The 23541-nt window shown below is 39.6% G+C and overlaps 2 protein-coding genes across 2 annotated transcripts in view; both read left to right on the top strand.

The window, feature by feature from the left end:
* Positions 1-8858, top strand: part of stpg2 (sperm-tail PG-rich repeat containing 2) — a 64372-nt gene extending 55514 nt beyond the window's left edge. Inside the window, exon 14 of the mRNA XM_086029741.1 lies at positions 8439-8858. The gene's annotated coding sequence lies outside the window, so the exon portion shown is untranslated. The remainder of the gene's footprint in view (positions 1-8438) is intronic.
* Positions 8859-20298: 11440 nt separating this feature from the next.
* LOC147147354 (netrin receptor UNC5C-like) overlaps positions 20299-23541 on the top strand; it is a 262736-nt gene continuing 259493 nt past the window's right edge. The window contains exon 1 of the mRNA XM_086029738.1: positions 20299-20551. The gene's annotated coding sequence lies outside the window, so the exon portion shown is untranslated. The remainder of the gene's footprint in view (positions 20552-23541) is intronic.

The raw sequence follows: 23541 nt of genomic DNA on the forward strand, positions 1-23541 counted from the left end.
TTTTGGTATGAGTGATATATTCGGCCGTACAGGGCGACATGACAAGTTGCTGATTCGCTTTCAGCTATTTGTTGAACGGCACAAGGGGGCAAACACAAATCTTTAGTCTAACATAACTGCCCAAGTCATTTTCAACTTACTATCACAATACAAATGAAAAAAAAATACCATTGTACTAAACGTGTTTATTCTTATTGTTTGTGTAGGTTGTCAGTCATCCAGGTTATGGTAATCTGCAAAGGTTAAATCAAGACAATGGTTTCTTCTAGTTTGTTTGTATATATTTGTTTGTTCTCCCAAAACATTCAAAAATTGATTCGGCGGGCATCCATGCTATTAGACTAGTAACCTACAAATTGAGAACTTGAAGGCAAAACCCATGCCCAGACACTCACACTGAACTAGACCTGACTCTAGCACCCAATGTCACTCACTAGGCCACACTCCTTAAAGACATGCACCCGACACACAAATACTACAGTATGTTAAGTAATTTAACTTTATAAAACCGGTTTATTTCTTAACATTGACTTTAATTTTATTGCATTATTTTTTTTTTAAACAATACAGTGCTAGTGTCTTTATAAAAAAATACAAAACAAAACATTACATTATGGTGCTATGTGCATACTAGATTATTAATGTGCATACGGCATATATATATATATATATATATATATATATATATATTTTAAACAGGTTTCTCATTGAGATCAACAATGACTTGGGAACATTAAAAATTTACAACAGCAGACAGAGAACACAATAACGAACAACAGAAAATTAGCGGCAACAAATACAAGAATTAGTGTAATAATCGAAAAATAACAGTTGAAAGTCCCCAGGATCAATGAATGAGTCAAGTTTAAATTAATTTCAATGGGTAGCACTGGTTTCATGTAAGAGTAATTTGAATTTCTAGCTTGGTCAAACTACCGATAATGAAACTTTACTTAAATGGAAAACGTGTGACAAAAAGTCAAATAAAAGCAATACACACATACTGAGCTAACCCATGTGTGTATATGCACATCGACGAATATACTTTATTTATACAAATGTGCTCACTGGTGGCACCAGTCATGGAAGCACAGCATGGAAGAAATAAAGCAATATTCTCACTCTTCCTACCTGCAAATTTATATTACTTTGACCTTTTTCTCTTAAGGTCCTTCCATTTATTTCATTCACAAAACTGCTGATGCCTCTTTCTACACATTTTTGAGTGGGGGGGGTCAACATCTGCTACAGCGCTTTTTTTGCTCCTAATTCACTCCAGAGCAAATAGACTAACCTCGCAGCAACATGTTTCATATGCTGTAATACAGTGGTCAAATGGATACGTGGGAGCAAAATAGGTTTGATGGTTTGTGTGCCGTGGCTTCCTGTGAATGTGACAATATTTTGCAACATATTTCAAACTATTTCCCATAGGGAAATACAGGGTTACCCCCTGCTATACCTCACTACCATGATGACTAGCATTGGAGCTAGAATGGGGGTGGTGGGGGGTGAAAAATTTGTGTGTGGTTGGCCCACCACTGAACACAAACACCACAACCATGAGGCTCTGTATCTTCACCCAGTCTAGCTGCCTGGGCCATGGACAGGGAAACTGAGTGTGTGTGTGTGTGTGTGTGTGTATGTGTATGTTTGTTATTATTTAAATTAGCCCCACTGTTACAAAACAGTGCAGAACGGCTCTCACAGAGACATATTTTCGGAAATAGAAAAAAAAATTGACTTGGTTGCATAACCTCATATTGAAAAGTGGGCAAGCCAAAGAGACCCAAATATTTGTTCACAAGCATTCAAAATTGAAAAATGAAATTGCAACTATAGCATGCGTTTGAGGGTGTTTCTTTGTGTGGTGCTCTCTTTCTCTCTAATATCTACTGGTGGAGTTAATGGGCCTTTAACCTTGTGTCAATAGCTGGGGGCATTGGTGCCGTCGCCCACACACAATTACTCCCTCCCCAATTAGGCAGGGGGAATGTGGATGTGGATGTGCAAAGAGACAACACTGCATAGCCTGAAGTGCCAGCGACGACTGCCATTTATTTTTTTTTAATGACACAGATAATAGGATCCAGACCAATGTCAACGCACACACTTTCTAGAGCCAGCTACCTCTCAGCTACAAACAATAATGATAATAATAATAATAATGATAATAATAATAATGGTTGTTATGATGCGAACAGACAGATTCCCACAGGGGTCATGTCGAGATGACTCTCGCAGATTATTAACGTCACGCGAGATTTGGGGTGATTGGTCTTGTCAAGATGGCGTCGTTTGACAGCTGCAGAGCTTTAGGGCTTCTCATCATATTGTTTTAAAGGAGACATTATAAAAAATTTTTTTCACAATTTAAACAAGTTCCAAGCCTTACCAAAAGCTGACATTCTTCAGTCAAGATATACAAAAGATATATTGACAGCACGATGAACATAACTTGTGTCTGAGTGAGTTCTTTTGTTGCCACGACAACTGTGGGTGGAGCTTGGCCATGCGATGGAGTGAGAAGATTCTCCGGGTTGCCAATTTAACCACTTTGACGCTATATTTGGCGACTTTTAAAAAGACAAGCAACAAATCTAGCGTGAAAGCTTTGTTGCATTATGGGATGTGGAGGCCTTTATTCAGTTCACGGTTCACACTTTGGTCATTCTCAAGTTCCGCCATTACTATATTTTCTTCTTTTTTTCAACCGTAATACATTTAAGGTTCCTCATACCAATATCACGAGCAGTTTTCACTTTCATTGGAGCCATGCTGAGTGCTAATTTTGTGCATCCAAACAAAGATACATGCAACGTGACGCATGGAGCCCTTGATGGTTATGCAACCTGAAACACTGCGCGTCCATGCCAAGACGTTTCGCAAACGGAAAAGAGAGTGTCAACTGAGCTAGGAAAATTTGTACAAAACCCGTTTCTAAACCACTCCATCCGAGATTCCACTGTACGATGTCTAATTCTCTTTTCCTTTATGTGTAAGTTTAACAGTTTAAACTTCAACTAGAAGTTACTAGTTTGTAGCTTGAAGCAAGCACAGTTTGGCTGTTATTTGGAGAACTAGCGAGAGTCTTTTATTTCCTCAAAGTGATGTTATACGTTATAAGTCTCCCATTTCTTGACACCCAGATCGCGATCGAAATGTATGTTTGAAAACATTTAACTCATTCACAGCCAGGCAAAATGCAAAAATATAAATAAATACCTTGGATTGAATGGCTGAACTGTAAAAAGAGTAAATTTGTCAATGGCAGTGAATGAGTTAAGTGTGTTTTAATATGTTTAAATGTGTACAAAATGTGAAGTGTGATTAAACTACATAAAAAAAAAAATGATACGGTCTCCCCTAAATTGCGGCTTTTCACCTATCGTGGCACTGTACATTGAAAGTTGCACGCATGCAAAAATTGCCACTGTGCGTTAGTCACATTTGTTTGCAAACAGTTAGTGAAATGGAATCTTTGTAAGTTATGGTGCTGGTATCTTATGCGAGAGGCTACAGCCAACCCTAAAAAAAAAAAGTATTTGATGGGAGGAGAGGGGATGGGGGGAGCCAAAGGGGGCGTTTGGGGGGCTGGATAAGACGGCATTATCTGTCCTGCTCATTCTGTCTTTGACCAGCGGGGGGTGTGGTGTCTTATACTCGCTTCCTGCTCAGCGGGTCGCCGTCACAGTCAGGCTGAAGGATGGCGCTCGCTCTGGGTGTACGGATATGTGCGTACGTGTCATACCCACAAAACACGCATGCACGCGCACACCCAGCAGCTCGCGCCTGCCTAGACAGCCGGCCTATTATCGCGCTGCAAATGTGCACATTTTCAAATGCGAAATGGGAAGATAGTACAAAAAGAAGCAGCGCTGAAGGCGAGAACCAAGAGAAAAGGAGGTCATCTAAGGATGGAAGTGCTTGTGTTTAACATCCGCTCACTATCAGCACTGACCTTTGATTTCTCTTAACAGCAGGGGCAGACGTTCTCTTTTTAATTCACTGCATTGGGTAGCGGGGGTGCATTTGGGACGGAGGGGGGGTTGACATCAAAAATGAAACCAAATGGGCCAATCAGTGGAATAGACAAGCTGAGTGACAGACAGGCTCATCCTTGTGCACTGTTAGTTAGCGAGCTTCAGTCAGTCAGTGCTGCAACTCTGTTTGGAACTGTACAGGCAATTTTGATATCATTAACTTAGATTCTCACAGTGCAAAAATTAGATCAACTGTGTCCTTTTAGACTGCTTATACACACACATATACATACATATACACACCTCATTCCAAAGGTATCAATCAGTATCATTGCACAAATGTGGGTCGCGTATCCAACTCTTAATAACATCACGAAATCATCAAACATCGAATTTGTAGAAACCATCAATGCAATCCAAAAAATGTATTAAAACAGCAGACACCTGTGCCAGGTATATCATCTAGAATACTTCAGAATCAATATTTAGATAATAAGGTGACCTAAAAAACAAAAACAAACAAAAAAGATATAAAAATCATCTTACTCACCGGATATGCTGAGTATTACATGTATTTATGTGTGCAGTTGCCGCAATTGTAGCCAAAGATGTCTGCAACAAGTTTTCTCTGACCAGCCAATCAGAGGCCGGAAAATTCTGATGTCATTTGAAATCTAAAAGCACCCACCACTAAAGACATCTAGTCTATGTTTCCAAGTGGCGTGTTACACACACACACACACACACACACACACACACACACATCCACACCCCCCCCCACACACACGCACACACACGCATACACACACACCGATTCATCCACATACAGTGAGCAAAAGTGCCTATAAAAGTGTCCTTCAGTATTAAATAGCACTAAACACAACAGACCCGCGTCTAGGTGAGGGTGTGAATGTCAGTGGAGTTATCAAGACTTGTAGCGCAATGTGAAGTCCTAATATATCACCGCGGACCGTTAAGATGTCATAGATGCGACATAAATCCAAATAGAGGTCATAAACCTGCAGAGGTCATAAACTCGTCGATGCCATAAAGTGGTCAAACCTCTTCGACTGGCTACTTCCATGGAAACATAGTAGGTTAGGTAATGTTCTCAGTATATAGACAGTATTGTTCACACACACACACGCACGTTGCCACTCCTAACCGTTCGCTAACCAATGCAACGGCACCAAAGCACATACTAAATCTCTCAGGTTAATTCAAGGTTAGCTCGTCAATGCCTCCCTCAACAGGATGCCTTTTTTTCTGATCGAGGAAAAAAAATAGGCATTGACTAATCTCAGTTCACAAATGGAGAAAACCCTATTTGATAACCAAAATAGCACAACTGAAGCAATTAACACAAACTCAGGTTAATTAATGTGTATGGACAGTTAATTGCTTGGTACAACTCAAGGTACATTTGTTTGCTGGTTCAATATAGTTAAGTGCCTCCCTCAAATGAAGACTTCCCTTTTTCCATTATTGAAAAAAAAACAGCTAGTAACAGTAATCGTAGTTCATGATTGTTCACAAATAGTCACAATCCCATTTGCCAGCCAAAACAGCAGCTCCGAAGCACGTTAATGGTCTCTCAGTTGGATTAAAGCGTGGACTCTACCTCACACTGCTACTTCAATGTCACCTGTCGGATATTCTCGCAATCCCCGCATGCTCGACCCTTTCAGTGGTGCTAATTAGCATTAGTGGTGCTTGCAAACAGGTGAAAATCCTCTGGAGCACATCCTGTTTGTAGATGAAAAGCCCGTTAGTGTTAGCGTGGTGTAATTAGGTCTGAAGTCTAATGAATAACCGGGAAGGAAGCGGGCGCAGTGTCAAAGGCACGGCATCTAGGGATTTGATTGAAGGTGAGGCGCTTGTGTGATGAGATCCTCAGCAAAAACCTGTGCTGGCTAACTGAATTACATTAGTTGAAATCCAAATGTGAGTATGCAGCAAGTTCACTTGGAAAAGCAGCTAACCTTAACACAATTCACTCTACGATTACCCTGCAATTCGATTCGCTCAATTACACCATATAATTCAGTCCCATATGGGTACGATTCACACGTGCGATACCAACCAGTGCAATTACGATATCATACATGTTACACGTTCGAAAAATAATAAATACAAAATAATAAAGGCGATGCCAAAATTAATAAATCACTTACTAAAATTAAACTAAATCATGTGTTACATGCCAGTCGTAATCAATAAAAATAATGAGTTTATGCGGTACTTGTTGACATAATTCCCTGATGGAATTATGGACAGGATAATCTTGGCTTTCCACCAACCGACCGACCAATCATGGCTCAGCTTCAGAAAACAGGTGAGCTGTGATTTGTTGTTACCTGAGCCCTGAGCAGTCGTGATGTCATTGTCAGTTGACAGAAGTGACAAAATGGCCGCCCCCAGTAATGGCTAAAAATGGGTGGATTAACTTTTATTCCACAAACGCAATATTTATCAAAATGCCTTGTTTCACCTAGTGGGACGGCATAGAACATATTCTTGGGGGAAAAAATTGGGGTTGACTTCCACTTTAATAAAGAATTTACATAAGCAAATCAATCCTCTTATTCATGTTCAGGGTATTAAAATTCCATAAAATAATGGGACAGAAAAATCAAGGGATTTTTTTTTTTACAATAAATAAAATGTGCGATTAACTATGAGTTAACTATTAAAAATGCGATTAATCACAATGAAATATTTTAATCGCTTACAGCACTAGTTTATCCCGGTAATGTAAAATATGATTCACTCAAATCACGATACGCTAAGATTTGATTCAATTACGATATCCTAAGATCCACTCCGGTTACAATACAATACGTTTTACTACAATTACATTAAGACGTGACTCATGACCTTTACAATGCAATACAATATGATTATAGGATACGATTCAGTCCAATTAAGATAGTTATGATTCAATTTAGTTACCATATACAAAGTAATTCACTTCCATTTTGCTACAATGGTCATATGGTTCCAATTACAATTAAAGTACGATTCTCTCCATTGACGGGACATTAAAATTCGCTCTAATTGCGGCAGTTATCATTCAATCTTGTTACAATACAGTAAAATTGGATCCACTCCAATTACGATATGATATGATTTGCTACAATTGTGAGATGATTCATTCGCATTGCGGTACAATATGATTCACTCAAACTGTGGTATTTATCATTCAATCCAACTGCGATACAGCGCAATACGATTCAATGCCCTTAATACGTTACGATTCGCTCCAATTAGGATATGGTACAATTAGCTCCCAATATGATACAATGCAGTACCATTCAGTCCAATCAAGGTATGAATAAAATCCAGATTTGATTCACCCGTAACAATATGATTCCCTCTGATTACGATACGAAGATTGACTCCAATTACGATTCAATACTTCTCATAGGTCTGAAATGTCCCAATTCAGTGCGGCATGAGCGCTTGAGCATCGTACACTACCTGTTGTGTTTACTCTGTGTATGTGTGTCATTCAACGTTAGTGACTGTTTTAAAGAAATGTTGAAAAATGCTCTACGAAATAAAAATAGAAATGTGCTGCTGACAACTGCACAAGTGACAGGTGTTGATTTAAAAGTCTAAAAAAAAAAAAGTGTGACTGACGATTCTTTGAAATCTGCTTTTTTTTTTTTTTGACTGAATCAAGCTGCCTCCACTCGAGCGCTTATGAAACGGATATATCTTCCCTTTCCCGGAATATCTCATCTCACCTCATATATTTTATGCAGTCATTAAATTCCCTCAATTCACCTTTTCTGACTCACTCCGTCATCTCTCTCCCGTCTTACTTTTTCTCCACGACTTCTTAACTTTGCTTGGCCGTGTGTCTTCAAAGCTAACGTATTTTCAACTTTTTTCTCTCAGTGTCCAACACAATATGTCTCCAGCACCCGTCATGTTACTATTAGAACAAGTAACATAAAATCATCTTTAATTGCTCCAACACATAAGACTCCACAAATTGACGCGCATCAGGAGGTGCTGCTGTTTTGGCTAGCAGCACAACTTTGTGTAGCGTACTGGAACGCTGTGAACGGATGAATGGTTTTAATTCTTGATTCAACACTTTGAAATGGAGGTTTTTCATGTTTTCTGTCAGATTACGTAATTTATCCATTTTTGGGGCAAGTGATTGTTTTCATGTAATCTTCTGCGTTCCTTGAAGAGATGTTTAATGGCTTACTGCACTCCAGTGGGGCAAATGAATGACGCAAGTTTGATTTTAAAAAGTGGAACCTCCCTCTGATATGTATATATATATATATATATATATATATATATATATATATAGCCAGGCAAATGTTTTGCACTGTGAGTTAGAAGTAAGAAAGACTCAGCGTGGAGACGATGCTGTTTATTATTTTCTTCCCGCGTGCTTGTTTGCGCTTTTTATCCCGACCGCTCGCTGTGCCGCAGGTGCTCGTCTTCGGGGTGGATTTCCAGCCGCTTGCTGTGCAAAACTGCCTGCTACAGGATGAACGGCGCCCGAGGTTCCAAGCTTATGCTGCCCGAAAAATGTCGCATGTGGAGGTTAAAAATAATCCTCGCTAACCATAATGAAAGTATATTTTTTTTTTCCCGCCTTCAGTCGGGATATGATGTGTACTGTATATCGACAGCGGAGGAACGAGGCGCCAACCTAATTACCGACTGCGTAACGAGTCGTCTGCTGGTACGCTCGGGAGTGCTTATGATGCAGCGAACCCGTCATACTTACACACCCACGCCAAGGCACAGTAGCGCAACTTTCTCCACACAAGTTACACCTGATATGTTGGTATGTTCTCCAAGAAAATACGTGAACACAGGAAAAGTCTGCAGCATCTTTTCATTGGGATGTGAGTGGGGGAGTGAGGCTCCCATATGCTATTGATACACTACCAATGATGCAAAAAAATTGCTGCAGTTTCGATATGATTAACATAAACTACGACGCAATTCCTTTCAATACTGATATTATTCCATTCACTCCAATTACAGTTGTACCTTGACTTATGAATTTCATTTGTCCCATGACCAAGCTCATAACTTAATTTGCTTGTGTATGAAATCAGTTTATCAAATGAAATTCATTGAAATGCCATGAAACAGTTCTAGCCCCCCTCAAAAAACACAGTTTTTTATTTTTTTGTCAATAAAAAAAACAAAACAGCACTGTATTGTTTAAAAACATATTGAAGCATAATGAAAAATAACGTAAAGAAATAAATATAAATTGCTCCAGTTACAATAAAAGTCCCTCAAATTGAGATGCAATATTATAAGATCCACTCACTTTTAGCTAACGATTCTTTCATAATCGATTAATCTGTTGATCAATTTGTTGATTAATTCGTCATTTAATTGATGAATCGGATAAAAATTTAATTTCCGTCCCAATGTTAAAAAACAGGATTTTTCCCCCAAATTGACAGTGCATAAAAATTAAGATTGAGTTACTGGTTTGGTTCGTAACGTCATAAAATGGGCAAAAATGTTGATAAGTGTTTTGCAAAGTAATCGCAGATGTTTGCAAATGTTTTATTTGGATTCAACACAAAGATACTGCTTTCATGGAGGATTACATACACCTGAGAATATCTATATTTGAGATGCTGAAATTTCGAGGACTTGGATAACTTTAACGTAAACAAGCACTCAAACGATTCATTGATTATCAAAATAATCATTGACTCATTTGGTAATCGGTTAGTGATTAATCATTACACATCTACTGCAATTATGATACAACAACATTCCCTCCAAATATGATGCGATTCACTCCAATTATAATACACTACAATTAACTTCAATTAAAATCAGATTTACTCCAATTGTGATGCGATGCAATGAGATTCACTTCAATAAAACACGATATGAGTCACTGTGCTTCCTTCCTCTTCTTTGTGTCTCTGCGTTTCATCCCAGTGCGCACAAAAATATGCACACGCTGAACTCCACAAGTGCACAAATTACCCTAAAATAAACTGAAATGATTAATAATTAAAAAGCGTGAATTAAGTCGCTCACCCCCACCGGGACCTCGCACAAACACGCACACAAACAGCCCCTCGTGATGAATGGCGAGCGTGATACTTGCTGCCTTAAACGTCTTGGCCAATTTTCTCCTTCCGTGGATTCTGAACCGGGGAAGATAGTTTTGGCAACTTTCAATTCATCATTTTGGACACCGGCCACTCGACCGGCGCAAGTAATGGCAGGAGGTCGGATGCATTGTCACATGCACGCACACACAACACGCACGCAATGATGCTTACGTGCACAGAATTCTCTAACAACAGCAGGAAATAACTGCAAAAGTTTGAACTCTTAATAATAGAGCTTGCCTATTTGAGCTTCCTTTCGCACACAGAATTTTGCCTTCTGCCACACAATTTTAGACTCTCAAAAAAAAAGAAAAAAAGGCTCTCTGTGTGTGCACGATTTTGGTTTAAGAGGGCTTAAGATAACTTTTTCAAAGTGAGGGAGAGATTTTTTGTTGTGTGCGCCTTTTTTTTGTGTGAATATGGGAGGTCCATGTTATTTTTGGCCTATACAGCACCTCATTTTTTTTCTGTAAATACTGCAAAATGTACATAAGAACACCTCATTCCACAAAAACTCAATTGCATTGTCATTTTCAACAAGCAGTACTGCACGCATTTATATTTCTTGAGTCTCTGCTGTAAAGACATACCAAAATAACTACTGTGAACACTTTTTTGCGACGATGCCTGTAAATCGATATTTTTTTCATCCAAAACCATATATTTTTGGGAGCATGTAAAAAAGTCTGCAAGGTACCAAAATAACCAATTTGTATGCAGCAACTTGAAAGAAAATTTGTATAAATGAATGTTTTGCCTTTTAATTAATTCATTTTTGAACCGAACTTTAGCGCTCGGAGGGAAGACAGAAAAAGTTTCGGCCCAACAAGAAAAGTCAAAGTATTTTCCGGTGCAGCGAACCAAAATGATTTGAGGACAGAAGTATGCACTTGTGTTGATGAGTTTGCAATGGGAGCCAGACAAGTAAATACAGACATATTCCAGGAGGAGAAATCCCCGGCGAGCCGTGTTCTGAATCCGCGAGAAAAGCCTCACAATGTTCGCCATAAATTCACACTGACCCCGCCGTACTGCTGCGGAACAAAAACACGGCCTGTCCGTCAAAGGTCTTTGTGTACGCGTCCCTGCTTGAAGCATCTCGCCCCTGTCAGTAGCAGCACTCGATGGCAGGCTTGTGCTGCAATTTCTTCCCCAATATGAATGCGGGAGAAGCTTTGCTGAGCTGAAATACCCTCCCCAAAATGAGGAAAGAAAGCAGGCCATGCCCAGAATCTTCGGTGACAGTGATGCGATTGCATTTCCGATTTCTGATATTTGAGAACCGAACGAAATGTACAGTTCAATGAATGTACACTATAGTTCAGGGGTCACCAACCTATTTGAAGCTGAGAGCTACTTCTTGGTTGCTGATTAGTGCGATACTTCTGAAATGACTCATTTTCTCAAATGACTAAGCCCCTGATATAGTTGATCAATGTATACTTTGTATACTCTTGTTCATGTTCACATATTGTACAGCAGAGACGGGCATTTCCACTGCGTCCGTCACTGATGGACCATTAGTCCGTCTCTGGCAGACACCCATTTTTCAGACGTTTTTTGGGGGCAGCGACTGACGGGCCAACTGACTTCTGGCGGGCTAACTGATGGACTGAATTGAGGGACTGACTGAAGGAATGACGGACTGACAGTGACAATTCAGTTCGTCACGAAAAATGGTGAACGGGTACCCCGCGGCCGCTGACGTATGATGAATGACGGACCAGACAAGTTTGGTAAAATGCCAGACTCTGTTGTACAGTATATGGCTACTGTAATATACCTTTTTTGCCACAAACAATGCTGCTGACTACGCTTGCTGCTGTTTGCATTAAGTTCTGTTTATATTAGTCCGCATATAGTTCGTGTACAGTTTGCCATTCACATCTGCAAATACAGTATTTATTCATGAATAGTTATTCCGCACATTGTTGTATGTATTTAGTATCTAATACGATACTGATTTTTCCATTCACATCCACACAATATTCTATACATCTAGTCAATTTCAGCTTGACAGACCCATCTTAATAGGAGGCACTGCAAATGCAATTTTTACAATTCAACAAATATTACAAGGAACAGCATGTTCATCCTGCGTTAAGCGAGCTCACTCGAGTTATTAAATGCCCTCAGGAGCCTGCGAATAGGAGATGCGGCAGATCCGACATCAATATCTACAAGACCTTTAAAAACAGGCGGATGCTGAGATACACACGAGGCGACAAACTCCTCATTGCCTCCCCTCTTATCGCGCGGAAGAGTTCAAAACCGCCACACGACCATCGGGCTAGATCGCATTTATAGATTACGTCTTAAGTCGAAAACCAGCAGTTTAAAGAGTGGATGCCAGTCAGAACGGATCCGCCTCGTAATCTGACGCAAGCAACTTGGCAAGACGCAAATGTTGTTTGGCACCACGTGTGCTCAGCTCGATACCAACCAATTTTCTGTTGCTCTTCTCTTTAGCTGACCTTTCGTTTTTCACTTTCAAGAGACTTTTTAGTGGTTTTGTGACACTTTCTCTCAATTTTTACTTTCTCAAACTCTTTGTCAGTACTTCTCATGAAGACCATGGCCTTGTGTGCTGACCAATTGAGTGTCGTTCATCAGGAGTTAGCACTGTTAACTAACGCTAATCTGTCTATCCGGCAAAACTCACTGCAGCTGCGCTTACCCTGCGCAAAGCCACTTACGCTAATCTGTGTACCTCACATCACTCAAGTCACCCCTGTCTTCTATACTGTCACTCAGTAACTGCAAAAACCACCACCGCCCGCCGTAACTCCACCGACCAATCAAGTTTTATGATGATTTTCAGAAGTTGTTTGCTAATACTAATACCTCCGACAAAATAATGCAGCACCGCCTAGTTTAGCATACATACCATATCAATCATACCAAGCCCCCAAATTACTCTTGTAAATTACTGTAGCGGTGTACCACATGACATTGCCAAACATAAATAACCCAGCACCTCCAAGTCAACAATTTAGACGAACAATGAGTAGCTATTGTTGATCAGAAGCAATCACTGGTGTTAGCTAATGCTAACCTGTGTTAAAACTCCACCGATGCTACCTGTGCTCGGAATCTCAGCCAGCCTTGCTGCTAAGTCATTGTCTGAGATTGGCTTGATGCAGCGGTTGTTATGTAAATTAGCTGAATTGTGACGTTACAATTCGGCAAAATTCAGAATGCCGTGTAATTCGGGTTCCATATCAAAACACCGTGCTACGCTTTATGTGTAGTTTTGTCTTAATGGGTAACATAGTGATCAGGTTGGAACGCCCCTCCCCCTCGATCCCAGGTGACGCAAAACACATCCCTACTACCACCACCACAACCATAACGTCAAGCCGAATAAAGAGCAATGACAGCCTGGTAAGATTGCAGCTATAAATCATTTGTCAGCCACTTCTAAATTCTATCTGCAATCAAATACTGAATGTGCACATAAACACACACACACCCGCCGACATTCATATTGCTAGATGGAGCTGTAATGTGGGACCTACTACACTGACAAATTGTTGCTTATAAACAAAAAGTCTTCAGTCTGGCTTTTTTTTTTCCAGAATGACACTGTCACACTTTGCTGTATTGCAAAATCTGTCTTTTGATTTGTTCCTTCACATATAATAAAGTCGTACGTATTTTGGATCATATCGCCGTTAAAACGATGGAGAATATGGACGGCGTCGTATGTCATGAGACGCCCCGGATTCTATTTTGGCCGGGGGCCCCTGCCATCCATCACCCGGACCTGCTGGTAAATGGCTTATGTAATTCAGTTCCAGATGAATGCCGGCGGAAGGGAGTGTCAGCGCTAACATTATTGTGATGTATACAGTGGTAGCGGCTAGGGTGGTAGGGAGGGCGGGTGCGAGGGTCGGGGGCTGATGGCAGAACAATGCTCGAAGGCTCGTGGATATGAAACGGGAGATGCTTGCAGACTCCATGAAATTCGTATTCGGGGGGAACCTTTTGACGGTGTGTGAACACAAACGTTCTCATGAATGAATAAGGAGGTCATAAATCTACAGAAATTGTCAAAACATGAAAACACTGGAGATGCAACAGGTGGAGATGCTGCAAGAAATCCAGGAATAATAGCTCGACTTTCGAAAGGCCGCCTTTGTGTCCAAAACATTCTCAACTTTAACTGGAGCGATCTCTGGTGCCAAACGTACCAGGAGTCATGAAAACGATGAATGTACACTGCTCATTCTGTTTACTGTTTTCCTCCACTAAATTGGGGTTCGTTGTTCAGACCCGCAGTGTTATACAGGAGCATGGTTTGCTGTTTTAATATCGATTGCTGCTCAGAGCACAGAGAATATACTGTATTCCTGTTTGTTTGTGTTTCTGCTCCATGTGTGTTAAAGTAGCACTGTTGTTTGAAGTTTATAATTACACTTTCCGCGTTGGCGTTCCATGTGATATGTTCGCATTAGGCGAGTACACTTTGGCTGTTATATTGTTTGGTTGAACGTTTTGGTGTTAAAATATATCCCATTTAATTGCCTTTTGTTTTTTGTGACAGTTTTTCAATGGGTTTTGACAAGTTTAGGTGGGGTTTCATATTTTTAAAAGTGTTTAAAGTGTGTGGTGTTTTGTACGGTCTGTCTATTTTTCACTTATTGCGCGTGGGCCCGCGATGTATCCTCCACAATAAATGGGGACTCACCATAGAGCTTGCTATGCTGTGTATAAAGTGGGCAACACACATAGCAATAATCGGTCCAAATTTGAGTAATTTCACTCCCTAGTGAACAAAGTCTGCAAAGACCCGATTGACGGCTGTCTATGAAAGATTATCCTGTGTCCTGTGTTGTGGAGTATGTTCAGATAATATGATATGATATGATATGATATCTGCATTTTTTTTTTTTTTTTTACCGTAATGACGTGTCGGTCAGTGGCGAGAATTGTGGGTGTTAAATCCGTTCACTATTGACGATGGCAGGTTAGGAAGCTTGTTGTAGCCGGTGCTGTTGCCGGAGACTAATAGAGTAGCGACTTGTTGTGTTGAAAGTGTTTCGCGAGTCATTCCCAACCACAAAGATGACAAAGAGAAGCAGTTGCAAAAGCAATGTAGTCACCAGGCAAGCTAACAGTTAGCTTAGCTTCTTCTATTTTATTTTATTTTCTACTACTACTAACAATAGTGTTTTCCGGCATCACATAGTTTATTTAGTTTTGTTCATATTTTCCATACATAATAAACGTCTCCCTTTTTTTCGTGACAGTTGGTTGCTAGATGTTTTGTTGTACAACCACCAAGCCGAATCTTCTCAGCGACTGATGAATGTATTCAAGTGGCTCCGTTGAGTACGTCAAGTCAAGGGCTGCAGGGGATTTAAAGACTTTTTTGATTGCATTCGTTTTTCTTTCATCTTGAACTTGCCTTTGAGTCTTTGCAAATTGTTCAGAACAAGAACAAAAAAAGTCCAGATGAAAGAGCAATCCAAATCATTTTGACCTTTTAATATCTTTTTAAGTGGCGTTATCAAGAAAATGGTTCCATTTTACAGCTGGGAGATTAAATAAGGGAAACACAAAGGGGCCGGCAATTTTTTTTTTTTTGTTACAAATTATACTTCACGGGGCGATAGGTCCGTGATTGACAGTGCTCTCTTTTATTTTTCTCGCAATTATTTGTTACTTACGCCAAAGATGTTATAATTCTTTTGTTTCATTTCCCAATTTTTTTCCATATATTTTAAGATGGGGGTAGTGTAAGGAGTCTTCAGTTTACGAGTTCTTTTCCTATGTCGGCAACCACAGCTGTGGTTTATCACTCCACTCAGCGTTAATGTAGAAGTAAATTCATAATTTACTTAGATTCAATATAATGGCCGTTTATTTTGTCATGTTAATATACATTTTTCCCACAGGCCAGATTTATATGTAGCTATGAGTATTGTTGATTGCTTTCTTGTATGTGTTGCTGTTCTGTGTACATTAAAGTCGTCGCTGTTGAAGTATTTATCTTTGGGTTGGTTTCTCCTCCTTGCAAACGTGTAGACCAAAACGTAGCTGCGTACGTTCTTTTTTATGAAGCAATTCTTGGTCTTCTGCCTTCCTACCTTCTAACCTTCATTAGCCAAGTGAACTCTGAAGTCTATCATTGTCGTTCTCTGGATCTTTTTTTTTTTTTTTTACCGTCCCTCCCAAGGATCAGAACTGAACTTCAAAAAATAAAAGGCATTTAAGTTTGCTCCTCCCTTTTCCGAGAATAATTTTCAAACAGGATTGAAACATCATGATTTGGTCTCAATTTAAGACTATGTTGGACAACTGGGAAGCAGACGCCACGGTTTTTAGATGTCAGATTTTTGGACTTTTATGATTGTGATCAAATTGAAATGGTTTCATTCATTCATTTGTTTCTCAGTGTGTCCGGCTGTTGCTTGTCTGTCCATAACTGTTTAACTCATTCACTGCCAGATATTTTCAAATTTTCAGATTTTACACTAACATTTCAACAAATTTGAACAAAATATAAATAAATTCCTGGGATTGAATGGCTGGACTTTGAAAAGACAAGTAAATTCGTCAATGGCAGTGAATGAGTTAATTGTGCTGCTAAGCTATTTTTAATACCAGTGAGTTTTTACTAGTTAAATAAAGGTTCCATAAAAATAAAATCGATATAATTACCATATATCTATACTAATTTTCATTAACCCGTCTATGCTAATTCAAACTATTTGTTAGCATTAAGGTAGTGTACTTTCAACAAAATGGAATGGTTTGGTTGAACATTTTTGTGTTTAAACATGAAATGTTTGTTTCTCTTTTGTTTTATATGTCAGTTTTACAGTACAATCGCAACCGGGAGTGACAAATAAACAGCTCGAAGCAAGCCCGCTTTGAATATTGTGCAAGTGTGAGTCTTTTTACTTCCTCAAAGTGATGCTATACGATAGTGTCCCATTTCTTTAAAGCGAGAGCGTGAAACCAGGCACAAAGGAATATTTTTAAAAAGTTCAAATAAAGTGTTTTAAGTGTGCGGGAGGGGTAAAACAATGTTGAACAAAAGGTTTTTATAGTTTCTATATGGCAGATTGTCACCTATCGCAGGTGTCTGAAATGTGATAAACGTTTGCCATTTAAATTGTTCTTTAAACAACACAGGTTTTTCGTTTACTGCTCGACATTTCATTCATCATCGGAGCTCTCGGCTCCTTTCTCTTTGCTGCTCCGTCTTCCTCAACATGCATTTTTCATCCACCGATGACAGATGGAGTCGCGGCGGCGGCATTCAGGTGGTAAGGAGGACTCGCAGTGACAGGCCTGTGGAGAGCACATTGTGTGGTAAACAGCTCTCTCACCACACTCGGACTGTACTCTATGCACTTTGTTAGCTACAGTCATTTAATGAGGTATAAAGTCCAATCTGATTGTGGCTTTATGCATACCGCGTTCGTCAGATGCCCTGAGAACTCCCTTGCAACGGGAGTCCTCCAAATTTCCCTGCCCTAGCCTAACCCCAAAACTGACCTCTAACCCTAAACCCCATCATGTTGCAGCTGAATTAGGACCCTAACCCTAAACCTATGCCCTGACCTTAACTCCACTCACTAACCCTATCTCTAATAAAGGGGTCACCATTTTTTTTATAAACAACTGCTTCTTCTTGGGCACTGATTACCCCAGTTTTATACACACTTATGAAATAACAAATTTGCTGAAATTATTTTTTTGAGTAAATAACCTCCTAATGGCTGTTCTTGTCTCCACGAATGCGATGGTTTGGTCATGTGCACGATACTGACCTTTGAAATATACTGACTACTTTGTCTCAATTGGTATTGATGAGTCTGTGCGAACAAAGATCACATGCGGGGTTCTACAAGGGTCCATTCTTGGACTACTTCTATTTAACCCATTAAGCCCGGGAGCACTTAACCCACGTTTCTACCATTAGAGCCGGGAGCGCCCTTGCTTCTTTCTACCTTTCAGAACCGGGAGAGCGGATACGTCACTGTCCTTTTTTAACCCTTTCATGCAAAGTGGTCACTACAGTGGACAGCTATTTAAAAGTTGCTTTCGCCTATATTAATTAAACTAAAAAATATATTTATATTTTACATAATAACAATAAATCATAATTAATGCATGAAAGGGTTAAAACATATTTTTTAAAATTTAGATTAATTAATATAGGCGAAAGCAACTTTTAAATAACTGTCCACTCTAGTGACTCCCAGAATACCTGCGGTCCGCTAATACTGTCAGTTCATTTAAATCAGGGCTGAAAACAGTTTTGTTTACTGCAGCATTTTCATCAATCGATCCTTTATTCTCTTGATTTAATCCGCATTTGCATGCTATCTTTTAATTTATCTAGGCTGTTCCTTGGTTTTGATCATTTTAATCTACTGGTAATTATTTTATATGATTTTATTGTGGTTTTTATAATGTTTTAATTTTTTTTCTGTAATGCTTTTAATGCTTTATGTAAAGCATTTTGAATTTTCTTGTACATGAATTGTCCTTTACAAATAAACTTGCCTTGTCTTGCCTATACTAAGTTTTCAAATATTGCCATTTCCATATTTACATGGGCGCAAATGTGATTTAAAAGAAAAAAGAATAGGAACAAAAATGTTCAGATGCATCTCACTGGTGAACTATTTTTAGAAAAGATTTTTTGGGGTCTACCTGTGGTCACCACGTCGGTCACCAGTTCCCTGCATTATATCAGAAAAACCTGACCCAGACAACCATTATGTCCTTCTCCTTCAATGTATGCTCCAAGACAGAAGTCACATGAGTAAAAATTGAAAATAAAAGCATGATAATGCATGGGTGTGATAAGGCTGCATATCCCTGGCAGCTCTCCCTCCCCGCCACTCAAATAACTTGTTTCTTATCAACTTGTTGAACCTATCTCAATGCTTGTCGAGTGATGCGGTGACGCGGCACCTCCATACGCCGCCGAAAATAAGAAATAAATCATCTCGTGGAACGCGCCGACTCGCCGCCGCCAGAATTCCAAATGCCACAGATGCAAGAGAGGGATATTGTTGGGAGGTAACAGTGAGAAGATAGCATTAACAAAAGAAAATGTTGACAGCAAAAAAATAAATAAATAAATAGCCTGAAATTCAACAAGACTAGACCAGCTCCACTGGAAAAGCCCTAACAAAGACCATTGAAATCATTCAGTGTAATTAAAGAATAAGCCCACACAAACAGTCGTTTCCAATCATAGCGGGTGGCCACTATCACTATTAAAGGCAGCCTCCTGTGCAACAATCGCAAACTGCTCCTTTAATTGCCCATCTTCACTCTAAATGTGGTGCTTGTCACAGCCCCTAATGACTGTGACTACAACATTACCGGCATCATTTGAACAGGGCAACAGCATTACAGTAAACCTCCGCAATATGTCGCGTCACCGCTATTTAACAGATTTTTACATGATCCTTTTTAAAGGCTAGAGTAAGTCTGAATTTAGAGTCTAGTACCACGTTTGCTTGCATTATTCCGGACTGCACTGAGCTCTAGTGGATGTAGATGCTGCGGCCGCTCAAAGACCTGAAGTCAAATATTTTCTTTGCAATAAAATGTTCTATGTACTCAAACTAGTCTAAATAAGAATCTATCTATCTATCTATCTATCTATCTAGCTATCTAGCTAGCATTACAGAGCTAGCTACAGTATCCAGTCATAAATTATGTCACCTTTCACCACAAGATGACAGCTTTGTCACTTTGTTGCGCTTGTACGGGATCGTGTACTGCCCAACACTACAAAAGGCGTAATAATTTGGAGATTCTGAATGACATGCAGGAATAAAAAGATAGTAGCTGAATATATATAATATTAAAATCTTGGATGAGTTGATTTTTGTTGGAAAAAAAAAAAAAATTACAAAGGAATTCTTGTACTTAATGTTCCTTGAATGTTAATTTTATGAGAGCACTTTGCACTCCCAAAAAAATTACAGAATGTTTTTATTTATTTATTTTGTTGTTGATGAAGGACGGATCTTTTATACATGCATTGAGCATGACATATATTTAGACTGTGATGTATATTGGCTCAATAAAAAAAAGCAAGGTTAGCAGCAAGGGCAATTCATATTGATTCCCGTCTCGTGATTATGTTCCGTCTGATTTGTTTTGTTTTTGTTAGCTGGCTTTTACCTGTGTTTTTTATAGTTTATCTTGTGTTGAGTGAGCAAGGAGGCACGCACCTGCGCGGTTGGTAATCAGCTCCCGTTTGAGTGCTGCATGCATACCTGGAAGACACCAGATCGTTCCTCTTGTTCCTTTGCTTGCAGCCATTTATTGTTTCGCATCCTGTCTGGCTCCCGTAATATTATGTACTACTCCCTGTAGGATTTACTCTTTGTTTTTTTTTCCGTGTTCCCATGAGTTTTTGCGTCTTCCTGGTGACCCTCCTTGATCCCTCTTCCCATCACGGTGAGTCGTTTTTCTCGTCTTTACTTTTTGTTCTGGTGCTTTTGTGTGCTTTTTGCCCTGCACCATACTTTTTCACTTATTTTTTTCCCTACCTGTTTGGTAGCGTTTTATATTCCCTGTTTTTGCTCTTTTTCTGTTTAACAATTTTATTCGTTACTTTATTACTTTTTTAAATATAGACTGTTGAGTATCTCTATGCGCTGCTATTGCTTGAGGGTCCAACCTGTCACAAACCGTACCAACTCGCTTTCACATTTGTTTCGCCCCATTAAGTGTGTGAAGTTGTGTTGCGCTTGCCTGTTTCACTTTGCTAGGCTTCTCATCAACATGTGACTGCCGTGGCAAATTTGGTGACAACTTAAAAATAATGTCAGGCATCTACAGCAATCGTAGCCTGTCACATTTGCTTGTTCCATGCCCCCACGTTGTGATGTCATCCTGTTTTGCCCCCCAGTGGCCTGAAGTGTGATTGCCGTGGCCGCCAGTCACATAATGTCAACGCAGCATGAGCTACAGTAATCGTCGTACAGTGTACAGAGAATATATGCCTGTAATGTATGCTGTGTTTATGTGTTTCTTCTGCGTTCGTGTTAAAGTAGCAGATGTTGGAAAGACTATTCTACAGTATATTATATATTTCTTTTTAAGACATTTTATGGATTTTTTGAAGAACAAATTTTAAATATAGTCAATTGCTCTCTTCAGACAGGCGTCTTCCCAGCTGCCTTTAAAACGGCGGTGGTGAAGCCCCTTCTGAAGAAGAGCGGTTCTGACCCGAGCGTTTTTAATAACTACAGACCCGTATCCAACTTACCGTTTTTAAGTAAGATTTTAGAAAAACTGGTTTTCATCCAGTTGAATCATTTTTTAAATACAAATAATATTTTGGAGAAATATCAATCTGGTTTTAGGATGAACCACAGTACGGAGACTGCTCTTTTAAGGATCTTAAATGATATTAGGTGCACTGCAGACGTGAGAAAACTCACAGTCTTGGTGCTACTGGATCTAAGCGCTGCTTTTGATACAGTAGATCACCAAATTTTATTAAATAGACTTAAAAATCTAGTGGGCATCTCTGGTACTGTTTTTGACTGGTTTTATTCCTATCTCACAGACCGATATTTCTTTGTAAGTATGGATACTTGTTCCTCTAAAACTCATGAAATTAAATGTGGGGTTCCTCAAGGTTCGATTTTAGGCCCCTTACTTTTTAATCTTTATATGCTTCCCCTCGGGGATGTCATCAGGGGACACGGCATCAGCTTTCACAGCTATGCTGATGACACGCAGCTGTATATTGCCGTGTCTCCTGATGACACAGGACCCATTGATACCCTTTTAAATTGCATTTTAGATATCAAGTCATGGATGGCAGATAATTTCCTACAGCTCAATGAGGACAAGACTGAGGTCTTAGTTATCGGTCCCGAAGGTCAGAGAGAGAAGCTTTTACCAAAACTACACATTTTTAATCCCTCACACTGTGTGAAGAACCTTGGCGTCATTTTTGACTCTGAGCTCAGTTTTATTCCTCATATTAAAAATGTAACCAAGATTGGTTTTTATCACCTTAAGAATATCGCCAGAGTCCGCCCGTTTCTCTCTCAGGCTAACACGGAAGTGCTGATGCATGCCTTTATTTCCTGTCGTTTAGATTACTGTAATGCCCTGCTCTCTGGCCTCCCGAAAAAGAGCATTTCACCACTGCAACTACTGCAGAATTCAGCCGCTCGGGTGCTGACGAGAACCAGAGGGCGGGAGCACATTACGCCAGTTTTGAAATTGCTGCATTGGCTCCCTGTGTGTTTCAGGATCGATTTTAAAGTACTTTTATTAGTTTATAAATGTGTTAATGGTCTTGGGCCATCTTATTTATCTGATTTGCTTTTATCATACCAGCCCTCGCGGATCCTGAGGTCCTCTGGCGCCGGCCTTTTATTTATTCCAAGGGTGAGGACCAAAATGCATGGCGAGGCTGCATTCAGCCATTTTGGTCCTCACCTTTGGAATAGCCTGCCAGAGGATGTCAGGTCTGCAGAGACTGTTGATATTTTTAAGAGGAAGCTCAAGACACACCTTTTTAGTTTGGCTTTCAACAACTTTTAAATAATTTATCTTTTCTTTTGATTGAAGATAATTCTATGTTTTGCTTTGAATGTTTTAAAGCACTTTGAGTTGCATTTTTATGTATGAAAAGTGCTATATAAATAAAATGTGATTGATTGATTGATTGATATATGGTCATTTGGTAGCCTATCGATAGTGTTCTCCATGATATATTAGCATTATGCTAGCGGATGAAATTATATGGTATATTTTTCAACAAGTTGCTGCTTTGTTTTGTTTTGGTGTTTACTATACAATGTTTAGGGGGTGCACACAAAATGCTGAGTTGTGTCCAAGACGTACGTTCCTCAACAGTGATTCACGAACAATGTCACACGGCGGTATCCATAGTCAAACACGGCGGTGCTGGGGTGCACGGAAAGTAAATGTTATGCCTTTACTGTCTATGGTGATTTTTTTGAGTGCGTGCGGGGAGAGGCGGTGCACCATCTTTGTGGGGATGTAAAAGTGGGTGCACGGCTTGCTATTGTCTGTGTCGGGGGGTTCCTCACATAATTAGCAGCTTTGTGGGCTGAAATGGTGCTAGTTAGAACTATACATATATGCACATATGTATGAAATTGTATTGGCGTTACAACAACAAGGATGCCTGTTTAAATAAGCACCCTGAACAAAGACTCCATAAACTCGCCTTTGTTTATTTATTATCCCAGTAGAGAGCTATTAGTCATATCAACTGTGTACTCATTAAAACTCTTGTTGTTGTTATGCAGTCATCACAGAAACTAAATTGATGAAAACCCAAGCGGAGCTGGGAGGGATCCCCAGAGTACATAATGAAAATAGAAAGAAATAATATGTTCCAGGATCAACTGTAGCCTGGACATTGTTTTCTCAATTTTTAACTTTCAGTGTAAAAA

The sequence above is a fragment of the Filicampus tigris genome, chromosome 5 (assembly GCF_054856515.1).
Source record: "Filicampus tigris isolate MCC_2025a chromosome 5, RoL_Ftig_1.0, whole genome shotgun sequence".
In the NCBI taxonomy this organism is placed as follows: Eukaryota; Metazoa; Chordata; class Actinopteri; order Syngnathiformes; family Syngnathidae; genus Filicampus; species Filicampus tigris.